The 16,808-nt window shown below is 43.8% G+C and overlaps 1 non-coding gene across 1 annotated transcript; it reads left to right on the forward strand.

The window, feature by feature from the left end:
• Positions 1-14,116: 14,116 nt before the first annotated feature.
• Positions 14,117-14,228, forward strand: LOC121275519. The gene has a single exon (XR_005942488.1). It is a non-coding gene; the product is annotated as a U6 spliceosomal RNA (small nuclear RNA).
• The last annotated feature ends 2,580 nt before the right edge of the window (positions 14,229-16,808 follow it).

Below are 16,808 nucleotides of genomic sequence, written 5' to 3' on the forward strand. Positions count from 1 at the left end.
CAGAACTCACTGGATTCTGGGAGGGTCCCAGCAGATTGGAAAACCACTAATGTGATGCCCCTGTTCAGGAAGGGAGGGAGACAAAAAGCAGGAAACTATATAGGCAAGTCAGCCTACCATCTATCATTGGGAAAATGCAAAAGTCCATTTTTAAGGAAGAAATAGCAGGGCATTTAGAAAAGCTTAACACAATCAAACAGAGTCAATGTGTTTTTGTGAAAGGGAAATCATGTTTGACAAATTTGTTCGAGTTCTTTGAGGATATAACAAGCAGAGTTGATAAAGAGGAACCAGTAGATGTAATATATTTGGATTTCCAGAAGGAATTCGATAAGGTGCCACCTAAAAGGTTATTGCACAAGATAGGAGCTCACGGTATTGGGGGTAATCAATTAGCATGGATTGAGGATTAATTAATGCACAGAAGACCGAGAGTAGGGATTAATGGGTCTTTTTCAGGTTGGAAAGTTGTAACTAGTGGGGTACCACAAGGATCAGTCCTGGGGCCTCAATTATTTACTATCTATATTAATGACCTGGAGGAGGGGGCAGAGTGTAATGAATGCTGACGATACTAAAATAGGTGGGAGGGCATGTTGTGATGAGGACATAAGGAATCTGCAAGGGGATACAGACAGGCTGAATGAGTGGGCAAAAACTTGGCAGATGGAGTTTAATGTAGGAAAGTGAGGTCATGCACTTTAGTAGGAAGAATCAAAAGGCAGACTATTATTTAAATGGAGAGAGACTTCAAAAAAGTGCAGCACAGAGGGATCTGGGTGTTCTTGTGCATGAAACTCAAAAAGTTAACATGCAGATGCAGCAAGTAATTAAGAAGGAAAATGGAATTTTGGCCTGTCTTGCTAGGGGGTTAGAGTTTAAAAATAGGGAAGTCTTGTTACAACTGTACAGGGTGTTGGTGAGGCGGTACCTGGAGTACTGTGTACAGTTTTGGTCCCCCTATTTAAGAAAAGATATACTGGCATTGGAGGCAGTTCAAAAAAGATTCACTAGGCTGATTCCTGGGATGAAGAAGTTGATTTATCTAGAATGGCTAAACAGGTTAGGCCTTAATTCATTAGAGTTTAGAAGAATGAGGGTAACCTTATTGAAACGTACAAGATTCTGAGGGGTCTTGACAGGGTAGATGTTGAGAAGATGTTTCCACTAGTGGGGGAATCTCAAACTAGGGGACATAGATACAGAATAAGGGAACATTTATTTAAAACTGAGATGCATAGGAATTTCTTCTCTCAGAGGGTAGTGAATGTCTGAAATTCTCTACCCCAGAGAATTGTGGAGGCTAGATCACTGGAAGTATTTAAAGAGGAGGTAGATAGATTTTTGAAATATTGGGGAGTTGAGGGCTATGAGGAGCTGGCATGAAAGAGGAGTTGAGGCCTGGGGCAGATCAGCCATGATCTTATTGAATGGCGGGGCAGGCTTGAGGGGCCAAATGGCCTACTCCTATTCCTATTTCTTATGTTCTTATGTTCTTGCTTTGCACATATTGATCCACCTCCACACTCTCTGACCAGAAAGACACAAGTTGAATATATGACTAGTTGCAACCTTCACGTGCCACTGACCATTCTTAAACTGTAACTGCCATCCAATGAGAATGTCAGAGTGAAAGCAGAAAAAATTGCGAAATGACAAGGTTAAGCAAAACCGTGCTTTAACAAGTGAACTGCCACATGAGAACAATAATTTGAAGTAGCAGACTGGGCTTATATCAAGTGGCCAAATCGCAACCAAAAACTTGCATCATCTCCATCAGGGCCAAAGCAGATCAAGTGTGCTCGGTACCAACGCTAATCTGTTGGAAGACAACACTAAGTGGAGCCTGACGCATTTGATATGAATAGATCAGGATATTCCGAGGACAGCTATTATGAGGATTTATTTCCTTTCCTGAGGAACGACTGTGATGTTAATCACCTGCCTAATTGAGCTGATCACACAGAACCACAACCTCAGATTCATAGATCCCAACGTAGTCAGTGGAGATTTTCATATCTCAAAGACTATGTCTGTACTTAGAGAAAATGGACAAGCTGAACTCAATGGAAATGACTCAGTGTTCATATGTTTGTTGTTTAGGATGATTTGATTTAAAATGAGATGTATAGCTTTACAAGGGGAAAAGATTTAGTGTTCAATTATGTGAGTCTATTGACTATTGGCTCACTGGGTTTGATTGGTTAAGATTGGGTGTAGAATAAGAGGTAAACAGAGCTGTAGGAAGACCTAGAAGCCTGAGCTGTAAACATGAATTGAGGCATTTTGTGACTGCAAAGATATATCAAAGCATTGTGAATAAAACCTGTTACACACACAGAAAATAGTGCCATCTCTGCATAAACCCGAGAAAAGTAAATATACAACACTTGACACATCATTGCAAGTGACCGACCCCCAATCCTGACAGCAATCATAAGATTTTCATTCTGCACCTGTTCACTGTCCTCTCAATCTTTAAGCAGCCATGTTAACCAGAGAGTGGCTGTGAGGTGGCAAGGACTATCCACTCAACACCTGGTTTATTACAGCTTCCACCACCCAATCACACGTCCCAGCATGCATGTAATGAAAGCCATGCTGGCACAAGGAAAGTCATCGAGCAGAAGGTTGGGATGCTGAAGTAACAGTTACTCCACCTGGACTACTCTGTAGCAGAGCTGCTGTATCTGCCAGGGTGGGTGTCCTGTTTCATGGTAGTTATTGTATCCTCCACAATCTGGCAATGAGGCACAGCTCTTGCTACAAGGGATTTGGTGAGCACCTCAGAAGGAGAAGGAAGAGAAGTAACAGGAGGAGGAGAAAGAGGTATGGAGGAGGCAGCAGACACATTCACGTTCCACCTGGACTGCCCATGAGCACCTCATTTGACTCCAGTTCCTATAAACACAACCCCAGATCCTGATCATAGAGCAGCTTCCCCACCCTGTCACTCCTTTGATATAGACATTTAAGGTATCCTCGTGACTACAATCTCAAAATAAAAACCACCACAGAACAGCCATTCCATATCAAAAACATCCAATATTGCATACAGAACGCAACTACTCCACTGTGTATTCGCTTGTTGCCTGTGTTGCAGACAGGAGGGAGTTCAACTTAAAACAGCCCTGATTCCTCTCCTCAACATCTATCTGTAACAGAAGGTGATTTTTATTTTTGATTTTCCCTTTTATAAGTAGTGGTGTATTTTCCCCAGACCCTCAGTTTTGGAGTGATCCAGTCCTCTACTAATAAGATGGTGTTGCTATGTAACCCCGGGGCATTCACATTCACACAATAAAAGAGGGATAAGAGAAAGAAAGGCGTACAGGGCAAATACCACACATGCTTTTTTGCGATAATTATTTAACATGAGTCCAGAGTCCAGTAAGTCACTATCCAAAGAAGGTTTTTCAGTTGGCTTGGTCCAACAGAAGTCCTGGCCTTTTTCCTTTGAGCTCAGTTGAAGGCTGAGGCAGGTGAAGATGCAGCAAAATATTCTTGTATTCTGCGAATTAGTTCACTTTGTAGGGGAATGCAGGATTTTTTCTGGAGGTCAGGCTTTGAGACAGAAGGAGGTTAGGGGCAGGCTGCTCTAGCCTGGAGTCCTGTTATCTGTTCTGAGGTCAAACAGTATCTGAAAATGGAAACCGACAGCTGTATAATTAAAGCAATTCAAACAGCTCAAGTCTCAGTCATGTGACAGGGTGGTTTGGGGTCAAGCTGTTCAGCTAACCCTTTGTTAAAACTCATGGGGGAGAATTTTATGTCTTGTGGTTGGGCGTATGCCCGACCCGATTGGATGTGAAATTACTTTAGATGACGTCAGGCGCGTGTCCCAACTTCATCCCACCCTTACTCATTCTCCAGGTTGGCAGGCCCCTGTGGGCATCGGAGCAGCACCTGCCATCAATTAAAAGGCCATTAAAAAGGGAATTGATCCCAATTTTATGATGCCTGTGTAATACCCTCATCGCATGGGAAAAATAGGCAGGCAGGCAGCCCACTTTTTGCAAAACCCTTTCCAAGGGTGGGTTAAAAAGGGTCAGCAGCATTGCCAGTGTGATAGTGAGAGGTTTAGGAGATAGTTTGCTGCTGGTTGTTTATTTGAACTTGACAGCTTCATCTCTGTTTGGGGCTTCATTCTTAGCATTTCCAGGCTTCATTTCAGGACTCATTGGTGTCTCCAAGGCTCCTGGAGGATTTTGACCATGTGGACCTTTCCAGGCATCAGACAGCCTTCCGTTACCTGATAATAGGGATTGTGGTGTCCCCTGGAGGCACCTCGTCTGAGGAGCAAGAGAGGGGCAGAAGGGAGAGGAGTCGCAGTGCAGCTTCCAGGGGAGGGACCTGTGGGAAGAGAGGCGCAGGCACAAGTGGTGCAGGACCAGCAGGGAGTCCTAGGTGCAATGGACTGCAGAAGATGCCACTATCCTGCTGCCAGGGTTTCCAGGCAGCGATGCAGCTACCTCAATATGTCTGAGGTGTAATGCTGAAGGAGGCTTCTCCTCTCCAAGGAGACCATGACTTCCATTTGTCAGATGATTGGGCCTGAGATCACCTCCAACTATGGGGGTGGGCACTGCATGCCAGCAGCCCTGAAGATCACAGTGGTCCTCAACTTGTCTGCCTCTGGCTCTTTATAGGGGTCAGTGGAATCTCCCAATCAGCTGTCTACAGTTGCATCAAGCTGGTGACAGAAGCTTTGTTCAGGCGGGTTTTGACTTTCATTCATTTCCGTATGGACGAGGCCGGCCAGGCTGAATGAGCCAGAGACTTTGCATCAATTGTTGGATTCCCCTGCATCCAGGATGCCATTGACTGCACGCATGTGGCCATCAAAGCGCCAGCGGATCACCTGGGTGCCTTCGATTGTACTCGATGAACGTCCAGATAGTGTGTGACCACAAGATGCTGATTCTGCAAGTCTATGCAAGGTACCCTGGCAGCTCCCATGGCACACTCCCAGGTGCCAAGGCTCTTCAGTGCTCCAGCCTGGCTGGATGGATGGCTGCTGGGTGACAAGGGCTATCTGTTGAAAAGGTGGCTTATGGCACCTCTCCACCACCCAGGAACAGAGGCAGAGGAGTGTAATACTAGGAGACATGCCTCCACAAGGGCGGTGATAGAGAAGATTATAGGTCTTCTCAAGATACGCTTCTGATATCTGGACAGTTCAGGGGGTGCACTGCAATACCCCCCAGATCGTGTGTCACTGATCATGGTTGCATGCTGCGCTCTCCACAATCTGGCACTGGCAAGGGTGGGGGCTGGGGGGGGGGGGTCACTGGAGGAAGGGGATCTTAATGCAGCTCCACAGGCCAGAGGGGATGAATCCAGTGGTAAGTCAGAACAGGAGCACAGTGAGGAGAACACTGAGGGTGTGGAGGCAGACCTCAGTAACCTGCAGGGAGGCAGGGATGCCAGGCACACCTTAATCCAACGCTCCTTCAGCTAGGCTACCAAAGATCAGCTTCAAGCTCATGCCAGGGCTGCCGCCTCCATCCCAGGTGTCTGAAATGACCCTTTCATTTGAACCCAAAGTTCACTCAGTGCCTGTGCAATAAAGTTTAGAGCCACTCACATCCAGCATTACATACTGGAAGGTGAAGCCTACTCAGTCCAAACAAATAAACATTGCCATATCTGGTGTTAATGCCCACACCAGTAAACATATAAACAAAGAATGCCAGAACATAAGACCACCCGTAAATAGTCCCTTTTGTGCTCACGGTGCATGACATCTCATTGTAGTTATGGATCCTCTTCTCCTTAAAAGGACAGAGTAGCATTGATTAGTCCACTCTCTATCTGCAGCACCATTGCAGCCTGGCCAACACCTCGCAGGGCACATCCGAGACGTGGCCCTCGAGCCGCAAGGCACTCAGTCCAAGCAGACAGGGCTCACCCCCTTGGCCAGTGCTCCTTGCAGTATATAGGGTTAACAGAATGGAAATGCTAATCTATGAGGCAAATGATGATGTAGCACTGACATCAGGCAGTCATATGCTAGGTACTCTAGGCAGTAGACAGGTAGTCCGAAGGGGAATGTGCCTTCCCTGTTACCCATTATGTACATACTGTGAATAGCGTAAATAAACTAGTTCTTGAGTAAATACCCTGAGAAGCCTATAGCTCTTCTTTGTTAGAATCCTGGCTTAGCATATTCTACAACATGGAAGTAGCAGTGGCGGCACGAATTTAGTCAATTTTTGGTGCTATACGGCACACATCCATGGTCCAAGACAACCATGATCCTGGCTTGGCATGATATCTCATCAGGCATCTCGGCGACACCATCACCACAGACGGGTAGCGATAGTAGAACTGAGACACGGTTACAAGGAGATCAAAGCTGGGAACTAAATATTCAGGAGTATGTGACTTTTTGAAAGGACAGACAGGAAGGAAAGGGTGGTGGGGTAGCTTTGTTAGTGCAAGATGGAATAAGTACAATAGCAAGAAATGATCTTAGATCGCAAGTTTTAGAATCCATATGGGTGGAGGTAAGAAATAACAAGGGGAAGAAGACACTGGTGGGAGTAGTCTATAGGCCCCCTAACAGTAGCTATACTGTAGGACAGAGAATAACTCAAGAGATAATGATGGCAAGTAAAAAAGGCAGTACATTAATCTTGGGTGACTTTAGTCTCCATATAGATTGGGAAAATCAAATTGGCAGAGGTAGCCATGAGCAAGAATTCATAGTGTGTATTTGGGACAGTTTCCTAGAACAATATGTTGTGGATCCAACCGGTGATCAGGTTATTTTGGATTTGGTAATATGTAACGAGGCAGATTTAATAAATGATCCCAGAGTAAAAGAAACCGTAGGCAACAGTGACTATAACATGGTGGAATTTTGCTTTCAGTTTGAGAGTGAGAAACTTGGGTTGGAAATAACTGTGCTAAACTTAAATAAAAGTAATTACAAAGGAATGATGGCAGAACAGGCTGGAGTGGACTGGGAAAGCAGTTTATGAGAAAAGACGGTTGATGAACAATGGTAGGCATTTAAGAAAATAGTTCATGACTCACAGCAAAGATATATCCCCGTGAGGAAGAAGGATTCTAGGAAGGGGTTAAACCAACCATGGTTAACCAAGAAAGTTAAAGATGGTATCAATTTGAAAGAAAAACATACAGTGTGGCAAAGATTAGTGGTAAGCCAGAGGATTGGGTAAGTTTTAAAAACCAACAAAAGATGACCAAAAAAAGTAAAGAGAGAGAAAATAAACTTTGAGGTAAACTAACAAGTAATAAAAAAACACAGCAAAAGCTTCTTTAAATATATAAAAAAGAAGAGAGAGGCCAAAGTGAACATAGACCCCTTAGAGAATGAGGCTAGGGAAATAATAATGGGGGACCAGGAAATGGCAGAGGAGTTGGATAAATACTTTGCATCAATCTTCATGATAGAAGACACTAACAGCATTCTAAAAATACTAAATAATCAAGGGGTGAAAGGTGGGGAAGAAACAAATACAATAACTATCACTAGATAAAATGTACTAGGGAAACTAATGGGACTAAAGGCTGAAAAGTTCACTGGACCTGCTGGGTTGCATCCTAGGATATCAAAGGAAGTAGCAACAGAGATAGTGGATGCACTGGCAGTAATCTTCCAAAAATCCTTAGATCCTGGAAAAGTCCCTGAGGATTGGAAACCAACCAATCTAATGCCCTTATTCAAAAAAGGAGGGAGACAAAAAACAGGTAACTATAGACCAGTTAGCTTAACATCTGTCATTGGAACAATGTTAGAGTCTATTATAAAAGGTGTAATAGCAGAGCATTTAGAAATGTATAATATAATCAAGCAGGTCAGCATGGCTTCATGAAAGGGAAATCATGCCTGATTTATTTGAATTCTTTGAGGAGGTAAAAAGCAGGATAGATAAAGGGGAAGCAGTAGATATAAAATATTTGGATTTCCAAAAGGTGTTTGATAAGGCACCGCATATGAGGCTACTTAATATGATAAGAGCCCATAGTGTTGGGGTAAGTATATTAGCATGGCTAGAAGATTGGCTAACTAATAGAAGACAGAGTGTTGAGATAAGGGAGGCATTTTCAGTTTGGCAACTTGTAACTAGTGGAGTGCCAGAGGGATCAGTTCTGGGGCCACAATCATTTACAATATATATTAATGACTTGGATAAGGGAAGTGAATTTACTATTGCAAAGTGTGTGGATAAATAGGTGGAAAGGCAAGTGGTGAGGATGACACAAAGAGTCCACAGAGGGATATAGACAGGTTAAGTGGCAGATGGAATATATTATGGGAAAATGTGAGGTTATGCATTTTGGCAGGAAGAATAGAGGAGCTGAATATTATTTCAATGGAGAAAGACTGCAGAAAGCTACAGCACAGAGGGATTTGGGGGTCCTCGTGCATGAATCAAAAAAAGTTAGTATACAAGTTAAGCAGGTAATAGCGAAGGTAAATGGAATGTTGGCTTTTATTTCAAAGGGAATGGAGTGTAAAAATATGGAAGTCTTGCTAAAACTATACAAGGCACTAGTTGGACCACACCTAGAATACTGTGAACGATTTTGATCCCCTTATCTAAGGAAAGATATATAGGCATTGAAGGCAGTCCAGTGAAGGTTCATGAGGTTGATCCCAGTTATGGAGAGATTTTCTTATGAGGAGAGGCTGAGTAGGTTGGACCTGTACTCATTGGAGTTTAGAAGAATGAGAGGTGACCTTATTGAAACATATAAGATTCTTAGGGGGCTTGACAGGGTAGATGCTGAGAGATTGTTTTCCCTTGTGGGAGAGTCTAGGACTAGAAGCATAATATCAGAGTAAGGGATCACCCATTTAAGACAGAGATGAGGAGGAATTTCTTCTCTCAGAGGATAGTGAATCTGTGGAATTCTTTACCACAGAGGGCTATAGAGGCTGGGTCATTAAGCATATTCAAGGCTGAGATAGACAGATTTTTAGTCAGTAAGTGAATCAAGGCAATGGGGAAAAGGCAGGAAAGTAGAGTTGAGGATTATCAGATCAGCATGATCTCATTGAGTGTTGGAGCAGAATCAATGGGCTGAATGGCCTACTTCTGCTCCTATGTGTTATGGTCTCCTGGGCCTCAGATGGGGCCGTTCAGTCGCTCCTGGCCACTCCAGGACCAATGGCTAGTTCTCACCGACAACAGTTCTTGACATTGACTCGTCTCGGTCAGCCTATTCCAACCAAGTGAATTTGGTGCACCACCCTACTACACACTGAGGTGCTGAAAAAGCCTTCTTGTCCTGCAGGCCAAACTCAGTAAGTTCATCCATGCCGAAGCCTGCTATAAGAGTATAAAAGGAGGGAAATTGCTCGGCCACCATTTTGAAATGCCTGCGCTGAGGTGCAAAGTAACAACATGGATAACAGGATTGCCTGGGAGGGAGCAGAGTGTTTCCGATGTGGCGGGATGGGACATTTACGGTGCTTCTACTCAATTAGCATCTCCAACAAATGGGGCAATGACAGTGCCACGAGAAGATAACACCTAGCTCACACTTCCTAGGCGAAGTTTGCCAGCATTTCCATGACTTCTGGTCCGTCAATTTAGAGGTCAGAAGGTTCCCAACACACTTCAAACTTGACACAGGCACACGGCTATCTAACTATCTTTGCCAGTCTCTCCTTAGCCCCCACCTTTCTCTGGCCTTCTATCCAGCTTCACCTGCTCCACCCCCCCTTAAACAGTATAAATTTCATCACATTTCTATGTTTCTTTAGCTCTGAAGAAGAGTCATATGGATTCTAAATATTAACTCTGTGTTTTTCTCTCTCCACAAATGCTGTCAGACCTGCTGAGTTTTCCAGCATTTTCTTTTTGTATTTCAGATTTCCAGCATCCGCAGTATTTTGCTTTTAACAAGGTTATCTATATTGGCTGATAACCTTCCATGGCTCTACACAATTTCTGCTCAGCCTTCCAATGTAAAACCCCAGGGGCCGGGAGGAACGGACCTCTACGTTTGGTGTCAGATTATTGCTGCACTGTGCCACAAGAGGTGACAGATCACAGAGACCTTTTATACCATTCGTAATCAAAGCATTTCCCTACTCAGCAACTTGGCAAGATACAGAAATTCGATGAGACTCTTCTATCGGATACCAGTGTCACATTCCGCCAGGAATTTCCACAACTTTTGCAAGGGCTGGGGAAGCTGAAAGACAAATACCATATTTCTCTGATCTCAGCGCCGCCATGCCACCCTTAGGAGGGTGCTGCACCCACTGTTGCTGAAGGTTAAGGAGGAACTTGACTGCATATTACACAGGGGCATTATTTCCCTGGTCACACAACCAACCCACTGATGTTTTGGTCTTGTAGCTGCCTCTGGCATTGCGTGTATCTTTGCAGCTTAAAGCTGTACAGTGGGAAGCCCGCCCGGTGCTATTGGTAGATGGCAGTTTGGCTAAACCTGCCAATAGAGTTTTTTTACTAAGCTCAATGCGAATACCCCTCAACAAGCCTTTTGGCAAATACCCCTTGACAAGGAATCTAGGCTCCTGATGACCTTTATCATGCCCTTTGGTCGATTTTGCTTTAACTGCCTCCCTTTCGGCATTTTGTCTGCCCAAAGTATTCCAATGTACCGTATCAACAATCCTCAAGGGCAAACAAGCTGTTACCTGCCACATGGACGATATCCTCACCCATGGTTCTACAAGAGCAGGAGCACGTGGTCATGGTTCTCCAAGTACAGCGAATGCAGCAGAGACTGCCAGGCCCAAGTGGGACACCTGAGCCACACTAGGCAATAATTAACCTGGAGTTGACGCCCACAGCATAAACCACAAACCATCATCTTACGAGGCTGGCATGCTATGAAGAATGAAAGTTTGTATTTGTGTTTGTATTTCTGCGTGTGCAAGAAATATGCAGAGTGGGCCGATCGTGATATCGATTGGGGTCTCACATTGATTTGACTCAATCCCAAGCTGCCATTTTGGACTTTGCCAATCTCAGTAATGCCCCATCTTAATCACGGCTGAACATATATTCAGCAGCACAAGGGAATCCCCCATCCATCCGCAATGACTCCAGTGTTATTTAAAGGCATCACCATCCAAATTATAGGTGAGGTGCTTTTGATAATCTATTTGTTGTTGTAGAGTTAGCAGAAGTACTTTGTTGTTGGGGAAGTTGTGGAAAGTTGTTTAAGTGAGAAGAGAGTCATGCTAGACTTTTGGAAGTTGTTGTAAGACCTCAGGGCGCACCACTTGCTGCCAGTGATGGGAGCTCTAATTGAGGTTCCCATTGGGCGGCAGCATCAGCAGGAGATGCAGCATGGTGCAGGGAACCATTGACCACAGATATTGAAACTCAATGGGGAGATGTACCAAAACCACAAGGGATACCACTCAATCAGCATGCTGTTGGTGTGCAATCATGCCAGAACATCAAGTTGGTGAATGTCTGCTGTCAAACTGAGAAAAGAACAACTCAGTTGTGCACTACACAGGCACTTGCAGATCCTGGTGTGGTGCCTTAGTACTCCCAGTAATCTGTCAGAGTACAGATTGCTGGACTGCTGGGAGAGCCCACAAATTGCTTTGGTATCTGCACTCATAATGGCAGCAGCATGAGCATCATGATCTCGTGGCATCAGTCTGAGCTTCCGCTGCAGCACTCAGACATTGGGTGGATTCAGCTTGTGCCGTAATGGACACTGAGACATTGGCCATCAGATGCTGCATCACGCTTGGATTGACAAGTGTTCGCTTGAGCTGCCTACCACTTCCATGCGGGAAACGATGGGCTCCAAACTGGCACGAAGCCTTGTGCTAAGTTGGAGTCAGACTCCTCCCTGCTCCTTGACAGTGACAACAGGCTCCCTGATAGGGTTATCACTGCACCAAACATTTCTATGTGCATGGCCATCAGCCTTATCCTGTATGTCATCCCATCAAAGTCCTTCTCTGAGTTTTCTGCAGCAAAACCTGTCTGTGACCTCACCCTTCATTGAGCTGGCTCATGGATTATCCTTTATCCCTGGCCTGGCTGAAGCCCAATCATGCCCCATGACACACTACTTGCAGACCTTGCCTCTATATTACCCACTAATGTTCATGCAATGCTAGTAGCTGAGCTAATTGCTGTTGTTATCAGATCAAATGACAGTGTTTCTTCCTCAGGGATCTGCTCTTCCCCTAGGCCTGCAGCCTTGGGCACCACTGGCTGGCTGGGCAACAGTTCTTGGCTATCTGAAAGCAGAAATGCCCAAGGGGAGGGTAGGCTTGAGGAAAGTGGGGATGGGGGGAAAGCAAAAGATGCATGATTATATCCATCTGCAGATTGCAGTATAAGGGCGAAGGGGAATTTCAGAAGGTGCATAAGGCAGGAATATCCCATCATCGCTGATGCTTCAGTGACACTATCAAAGGTTGGCCACTCCAATTATCCCTAGCACTGTCTCCTCCATGAGAGTCAGCACACATACTTGTGCCGGACTCTGCCATCTATTAAGGGTCACCTTATCCTGCAAAAGACAGGGAAGTATGTCATTGAATGTGTTGGAATGATGTGCCTGTCAGTCAAATAGCTGACAATATGTGCACACCATGAGATAAGGGTGTGAGGCCTGCATCGTTGATAAGTGTGTGGGGGTGAGGTGGAGCGTGTAAATCTTCGGTATGAATCCTGATTGCCAGAGATTGCTGTTTGAAGGGTGTAATGTGGCACGCTGATAGTGGGATTTGACATTTGAATTAATTGAATTTAAATCCCAGCAGCTGCTGTGATATGAACTTGTGTCTCTGGATCATCAGTCTAGACCTCTGGATTATTAAGCCAGTAACATTCCACTATGCTACAATCATATGTTAAAATGCTATGTAAATGGAAGTTCTTGTTATATCAGAGTCAAAATATTGGCTGCCACATTAACCTTTGCTTAAGTTTGTTGATGAGTTTTAGTTTCATATCAAAAAGTTGTATCGTTTGTGTGTGTAACATGTGGACATTTCTCCATTATAAGAAGAGTTTGGGTATTGTAAACCCAGAGTTTTTATTAATTCTCAGCCGGGCAGGGGGTGGAGTTGATGGGTAGCAGGAGCATTTTTTTAACTAATTGGCTCCTTCTATAAATCTAGATGCTATATATAGATTCACTTATGGCTTTCAGAAGGTTATTGGATAATTATCTGAAGGGAAAAGATTTGCAGGGCTTCGGGGAAAAGACAGCAGAGTGGAGCTAGCTGAGTAGCTCTTGCAGAGGGTAGGCACAGACACAATGGGTGAATGGTCTCCTTTTGTGCTGTAACAATTCTATTAAAGAAGCATTCACTCTCCTTGACCCCTTGTGTGAGGTCAGTGACCTTCTTCTGGTGCTGTATCCAGGTCCTCGGGTCAGACTCCTGGCATTGATCTCCATGGTTATCTGTTCCCATTGTCTTTGCTGCGACTGTTTGGAGGGCCTTCCTATTCTCTTGTGGATAGGTCACCTCTCTCCTCCTTTCAGTCTTTCCACTAAAGCCTCCAATGCTGCATCCAAGAAACTAGGAACCCTCTCTCTGGTCCACTGCACCATTGCTCGGGTTTCTTCCTGCTCCTAATGTGCTCTCCAGTCAGTTGAAGAAGCCGCTACAGCTGGAATACATTTAAGAAGTGCAGACTAGCTTTCATTGGTGCTGGCACAAAATTGCTAAGTGGAGCCATGCAACAATATATTTAGTGTTTGATGAATACCACTATCATGGAAATGGCAGGCAGCATGAGGTTTGCGTTTTACATGCACTTATTTTTAACAGATACAGGCTAATTGTGATCCCCATGCTTGTCAGGCCTTATTTTAGTCCGACAAATTTTGTGGATGAACAATCCTAATCTGTGTAGTCCACTACTTACTTTATTTATGGCTAAACTAACATTGTAAGGCTAAATTAATAAAAGTTAGTTAAACTAAACAGGAGTAAGCTGATCAGCCCTTCGGGTCTGTTCCACCATTCAATTGGATCATGGCTGATCTGTACCCCAACTCCATTTTCCTGCTTTAGCTCATATTTCTTGATATCCATACCTAACAAAAATCTATCAACTGCACTGTTGCAAGTTCCAATTATCCACAGTTCTTAAGGGAGAGAGCTCTAAGGTTAACAGCTGAGACTAATTTGAAGGGAGGGCACATATACTAAAATTGGAACGATACAGAGAAGATTAGCATGGGCCCTGCGCAAGGATGACACGCAAATTCGTGAAGCATTCCATATAAAATAAAGATTTTAAAAATTAAAATCACTGGATGAGTAATCCAGAGATCCAGGCTAATCTTCTGGGGGCACAAGTTAAAATCCCAACACCACAGCAGTTCATGGAATTTAAATTCAATTAATAAAATCTGGAATTAAAAACTAGTCTCAGTAACAGTGACCATGAAACTATCATTTTGTGTTGTAAAAATCTGGTTCACTAATATCCTTTAGGGAAGGAAATCTGCCATCCTTACCTAGTCTGGCCTAGATGTAATGCCTACAAACTCTTAACTGCTCTCTGAAATAGCTAAGCAAGCCACTCAGTTCAGGGGCAATTAGGGATGGACAACAAATGCTGGTCTTACCAGCAATGCTCACATTCCATGAAAGAATAAATAAAATAGGGAACTCCAACGGATAATATTGCTCACAATGAAAAGTAAGGCTCTATTTGAAGAGTAAGATCCCTGTACAATAGAGGTTCTTTAGCTACATGGCAATGCATCGATAGATATTGGACGGGATCTCATGCTTCAGGAAGTGAGACAAAGGAAAGCTGTTTTCTTTGGCACTGAATAACTGCTGCAGCAAACCTTGCAGCAGATGGCTGACATAGATAGAGTATATGGAGGTGATCTAAAATTGTTGAACTCAATATTCTTCAGGTTTACTGCTATCTTACACTTAGAGGTGTTGCTGATGGTACCATCAGCAACACCTCTAAGTGTAAGATAGCAGTAAACCTGAAGAATGCTGCCAAAGGTAAAGACACTGAACTGTTTCCATGCCAAGTAGCTGCTTCATGTATACATGGTACAAAGCATGTCTTTATAAGTTGTTCATCTTTTACTGCTTCCCCATTTAAAGCTTTTAAACAATTCACAGCTCCTCAAATGCTTAGCATGCTTGGCCATATTACAGCATGGTGCACAAAATATATCTGAAACTGTTGCCAAGTTGAAATTTTAAAGGGGATTCAAACTGCAAATCCTTTCAACATACTTAGCTGTGGCCTTAGCCTTCCGGACTGAATACTGAGTTCAACAATTTTAGATCATGAATTCTCTCCTCCATCCCCACCCCCTTTCTGATCCCCCTTTTTTCCAATAATTTATATAGATTTTTCTTTTCCCACCTATTTCCATTATTTTTAAATGTATTTCCATCCATTGTTTTATCTCTACCTTTTAGTCTATTTTGATCCCTTCCCCCCACCCCACCCCCGCTAGGGCTATCTGTACCTTGCTCGTCCTGCTTTCTACCCTTAATATCACCTATTAGCACATTCCTTAGATAATATCACCACCTTCAACACCTCTTTGTCCTTTTGTCAGGTTCTGTCAGACCTGCTGAGTTTTTCCAGGTATTTTTATTTTTGTTTTGGATTTCCAGCATCTGCAGTTTTTTGCTTTTTACTTAGCTGTGGGTTGTGTGATCAGTTACTGATGCATACCCACAAACTCCAGCACCTAGAGGACAAGAGCAGCACATGTATGGGAACAAGTTCCCTGGAAGTCACACATTATACTGGCCTGGAAATACATTGCTGTTCATTCAAAAGTCAAAATGTTTTGAGTCAAAATGTTGGAACCCTTCTTTAACATCACTTTGTGAGCACCTTCATCACATGAACTGCAGCAGTTCTATATGGAATCTCACCACCACCATCTCAAGGGTAATCAAGCTGAGCAATAAATGTTGGCCTTGCCTGCAACACCCATATCCTGAAAATTAATTTAAAAATTAAAATCATGAGTAGATGAAAGTTGCAGACCATTATTTAGCAACTCTATTGCATCTGGGATGTTTACAGCAAAAGGGAAAATAGCATTATAACCTCAGATAACTTTTAATGAAAAAATAAATTCGGTTATTAGTTGGAAGAAAGACACAGGGCAAGATTTCACATTTTAAAACTTTTACTGTATCAAATGACTAAACAAAAAGAACCCCATTGACTAAACACTATTTTCTTTTCATAGGTTACTTATGCTTTAAACTACTGAACAGAATTTGCTCCTTCCTGCTTTTAATGACAACCAAAAACACCAATTTTGTTATGTTTCTTGGTCTCTTAAGTAAGCATCCAATTCTCCTGAAACCAATCCAAAGTGACCTGCAGCTCCCAAGGGTTTCACTTCTGTTCTTTTCTCAAGACTATCTTCACAGTGAGAGTTTTCTTGGGGATTCTCCCTCTAGCTCCAGCTAGGCCAAGTGTGAGCTTCAACCCGCATTTCGCATGGTGAACGATAGAGCCAACTCTGCTTAAGGTGCAGGCCTGGCCTGGCTGACTCTATTCTTTTTGTCCTCCACTCAACAATCTCCACTCAGACATCTGGAGATTGTTGAGCCTTGGGTGGTACCCTTTCTCCGGTGGATAGCTTCTTCTACGTGCAGGTGCATTTTGGTGTCCCTGTGCCCTTCTCCAGCATGTCCACCTAGAAACCGGCCCTCTTGTTGGCTCTGAGGTTGGTGATGTCCTGCTGGTGCCTGCACCTCCCTCCCTCTCTGCAGCTCCTCCTCCTCAATGGGAGCCCCGATGTCTGGGTGGATGCTGCCCATAAGTGATGTCTCTCCTAGTCTTAGGCCTTCTATCTAAACT

This window comes from Carcharodon carcharias, chromosome 2, assembly GCF_017639515.1.
Source record: "Carcharodon carcharias isolate sCarCar2 chromosome 2, sCarCar2.pri, whole genome shotgun sequence".
Classification (NCBI taxonomy): Eukaryota; Metazoa; Chordata; class Chondrichthyes; order Lamniformes; family Lamnidae; genus Carcharodon; species Carcharodon carcharias.